The sequence below is a fragment of the Ursus maritimus genome, unplaced genomic scaffold, assembly GCF_017311325.1.
Source record: "Ursus maritimus isolate PB19 unplaced genomic scaffold, ASM1731132v1 scaffold_2, whole genome shotgun sequence".
Classification (NCBI taxonomy): Eukaryota; Metazoa; Chordata; class Mammalia; order Carnivora; family Ursidae; genus Ursus; species Ursus maritimus.
Window position 1 is genome coordinate 71,957,917 of NW_024424452.1, and position 4,634 is coordinate 71,962,550.

Here is a 4,634-nt window from a genome sequence, read left to right on the forward strand (position 1 = left end):
TGATGGTATTTTTTTCAATTTCTGGAAAAATAACAGGCCCAACTTCCCTTCTGACTACAGTCATTAAAACAGATCACATCAATGAAAATGTCACCACTGTAAAAACTACTTAATTTGTAAGAAAATTCTGTTTCATAGTAAAAAAGTAGTTGGAGAAGATCTTGGCATTTTTGCTTTTTTTTCTTTTTTGAGGGGTGGTTCTACTTCCTGATTGTATGATGTGAACACCATTAAAGTTTTGAGTCCTTTAAGAACAGAACTGGCATTTCAGAGTTGTCCTTTTGAGAGTATTTTGATAATCTTTCCCTCTACAATAAAGGTATTGAGTATCTGTTAGGAAAGGCTTTTTAAATAGTGTTAATCTCTTTCTTCCCACTATGAAATGTTGGAACTTTTTTGAGTACCTACTTTATGGACATCTGTATCCTCTTGTGCAGTCCTTACAACCACTCTGAGAAAGGAGATCACCTCCATTTTACACACACGGACACAAATGCAAGCTCAGAGATTGAGGGCGTATTCAGGAGAAACTGTTAACTGACTCCAAAGAATGTTTCTCATATATGGCGCTGCAACCTCCTTTCCATCTATTTTTGGTATCAGATCTTTGAATAAGAAACAACTCACACAATGTAAGTTTATATTACATTTTCTACTAGCGGATTAAAAAAAAATCGTACATCTGAGCTTTGAATACATCTCTTTTTTCAAAATCAACATGACAGAAGGACGACCTGTGTGGCTCACTCAACTGTGCCCGACTCTTGATTTGGCTTCGGTCATGATCTCAGGGTTGTGAGATCAAAGCCCTACCTTAGGCTCACGTGTGGGTATGGAGCCTGCTTAAGACTCTCTCTCTCTCTCTCTCTCTCTCTCTCTCTCTCTCTCTCTCTCTCTCTCTCTCTCTCTCTCGGCGCCTGGGTGGCTCAGTTGTTAAGTGTCTACCTTCGGCTCAGGTCATGATCCCAGGGTGCTAGGATCGAGCCCCGCAAGGTGCTCCCTGCTCCACTGGGAGCCTGCTTCTTCCTCTCCCACTCCCCCTGCTTGTGTTCCCTCTCTCGCTGGCTGTCTCTATCTCTGTCAAATAAATAAATAAAATCTTAAAAAAAAAAAAAAAAGATTCTCTCTCTGCCCCTCCCTCCTACCCTCCCCTCTCTTCCTCTCTGGGGGAAAAAAATCAGCATGACAATAATTGGATTGGCTGAGGAAGTGAAGGGAAGGCCTAAAATTAAAATTCAGATCCATGGATTTAGGTGCCTAAGTCCTGTGCCATCTGAATTTTTTTTTTTAAAGATTTTTTTATTTATTCGGCAGAGATAGAGACAGCCAGCAAGAGAGGGAACACAAGCAGGGGGAGTGGGAGAGGAAGAAGCAGGCTCATAGCGGAGGAGCCTGATGTGGGGCTCGATCCCATAACGCCAGGATCACGCCCTGAGCCGAAGGCAGACGCTTAACCGCTGTGCCACCCAGGCGCCCCCATCTGAATTTAATCTAAAACATATTTTAAAAATTTTATAGGTCATGTTATACTTTTGATGTATATGTGTCAGATAAACCAAACAATAGGTCCCAAGAATTTACTATAGGAGAATAGCTGTTCTTTCTCTTGAGAGCAAATCAACCCCCCAAACCATATTAGTAAAATTCAAACTCCTGTCTCCTTTTTTCCCCCTGAAAATTCTTTTGGCAGCAAATCTGAGGTATTAACTACCCTTCAAGAAGACTTTACGAGTGAGGGGGATACTCCTAACTATACTGGTTGAAAGTGATTTCTGCTCTATCTTCAGGAGTGTTTTCTTTGTTATCTGACAACACTTAGCTTTTAATTGTTGCTGTTTGGGTTCATGAGCTATCTTTTCCTCAGTTGCCAACTTTGAGGTGCCCATACTTCTGTACAAAGATGTTCAGTAAATGTTAGAATGAATAATTGCCATTATCTTCTCCCATTTGGTAGGTTGCCTTCTAGTTTTGTTGACTGTTTCCTTCGCTGTGCAGAAGCGTTTTATTTTGATCAAGTCCCAGTAGTTTTTTGTTTTTGTTTTGTTTTTTTGCCTTTGTTTCCCTTGCCTCAGGAGATCTATCTAGAAAAATTCCCACAGCTCATGTCGGAGAAATTACTGCTTGTGCTCTCTTATGGGATTTTAATTGTTCCCTGTTTCACATTTCGCTCTTTAATCCATTTTGAATTTATTTTTGTGTGTGGTGTAAGAGAGTGGTCCTGTTTCTTTTGCCTGTTGCTGTCCAGTTTCCCAACACCATTTGTTGAAGAGACCATCCTTTTTCAATACTTAAAAAGATAATCCAGTTAAAAATTAAGCAGAATACATGAATAGACATTTTTCCAAAGAAGACCTACAGACGGCCAACAGACACATGAAAAGATGTTCAACGTCACTCATCAGGGAAATATAAATCAAAACTACAATGAGATATCTCCTCACATGAGGCAGAATGGCTAAAATCAACAGCACAGGAAATAACAGGTATTGTCAAGGATGCAGAGAAAGGGGAACCCTCTTGCACTGTTGGTGGGAATGAAAACTGGTGCAGCCGCTTTGGAAAACAGTATGGAGATTCCTCAAGAAGTTGAAAATAGAGCCTACCCTATGTCTCAGCAATTGCACTACTAGGTATTTACCCAAAGGCTACAAACATAGTGATCACAAGGGGCACTTGCACCCCAATGTTTATAGCAGCAATGTCCGTAATACTCAAACTGAAATGAGCCCAGATGTCCATTAACAGATGAATGGATAAAGAAGATGTGGTATATAGATATACAATGGAATATTAGCCATCAAAAAAATGAAATCCTACCATTTGTGGTGACATGGATGGAAGTAGAGGGTATTATGCTAAGCGAAACAAGTCCAAGAAAGACAAATGTCATGATTTTACTCATCTGTGGAATTTAAGAAACAAAACATGATCATAGGGGAAGGGAGGGAAAAAAAAGATGAAATCAGAAAGGAAGACAAAACCATAAGACACTCTGAACTATAGGAAACAGGGTTGCTGGAGGGGGGGTGGGTGGGGGGATGTGGTAACTGGGTGATGGGCATTAAGGAGGGTACTTGATGTAATGAGCACTGGGTGTTATATGCAACAGATGAATCACTGAACTCCATCTCTGAAACTAATAATACACTATATGTTAATTAATTGGATTTAAATTAAAAAATTAAACAATTTTAAAATAATAAAAAAATAAAATGTCAGAGCCACATGGTTTAACTGGAGATTCCTAATTTTCGAGGAATAGATCTGTCCAATATTAAAAAAAAAAAAGTCTGTATCCAATCTGGGCTTATTCAGGAGAGAAGTGATTTAGCATTAGAAAATCTATAATGGGGCACCTGGGTAGTGCAGTTGTTAAACGTCTGCCTTCAGCTCAGGGCGTGATCCTGGCGTTCTGGGATCGAGTCCCACATCAGGCTCCTCCGCTGGGAGCCTGCTTCTTCCTCTCCCACTCCCCTGCTGTGTTCCCTCTCTCGCTGGCTGTCTGTCACATAAATAAATAAAATCTTTAAAAAAAAAAAGAAAAATCTATAAATGTCAATTATTACATTAATAGATTCAAGGGAGAAAAGCATGTTATTAGAATGGATGGAGAAAAAAGCATTTTACTAAATTCAACACATATTCATGACAAAAATTCCAAGCAAACTAGAAATAGGATTGGAACTTCCTTAGCCTGATGAAAAGCATCTACAAAAATTCTACATCAAATGTTGTTAATGGAGAAGCTTTAAAAGCAGCTCCTTTAAAATCAGGAATAAGACAAAATGCCCTCCGTTTTGCTTCTATTCAACATTGTACTGGAGTTTCTATCACACACAATGTAAGAAGGAAAATAGAAGATTTGGAAAAGAATAAGTTGTCATAATCACAGATACAGTTGTCTACATAAAAGCTCAAAAGATCTACAGATAATGGGTAGAAATAGTAAGTTTGGCTGGCTATAAGATCAATATTAAAAATAAAATGCATTTCTACACATCAGCAACAGTTTGGAAAAATATTTTTAAAAAGAGAAGACAGCATTTGATAACAGCAAAAAACCTGTGAGGTACCAAAGGAATAAATCTGACAAAACGACATATAAGACCCATATGTAGAAAATTATACAACTTTAGTGGAAAACATTAATAAAGGCCTACACAGATTTCTTTAATATTGAGTCTTTCTATAGATAGGTTTTCTCTCTATAGATTGGTTTTCTAGCAAAAAAAAAAAAAAAAATCAAGATTTCAATTCTGCCTGGACTCATCTATAGATGGAATGCAATTTTAAAATCCCAGCCTTGTTTCTGTGGGATTTAGTAAGCCAATTCTGGGAAGAATAGAGGAAAAAGCCAGGACACTCCTGTAGAAGAATGTGGTAAGGAGCAAGTCGGCCTGGCCTTCGATTTATTATAGAGCTTATTATAATGATAATTAAGATGGAGATATTGCAGTAAGGATAGACAATGAATGGAACAGAGTCAAAAGACCCATGCATTTATGGAACTGATATAGGACAGGAGGGACATTTCAGACCAATGGGACTATTTAGAAAATGGTCCACTTAGACGCTTGTCTATTTAGAAACAATTGATAAATGCATGAAGGGAAAACAACTGAAATTAGACCCCT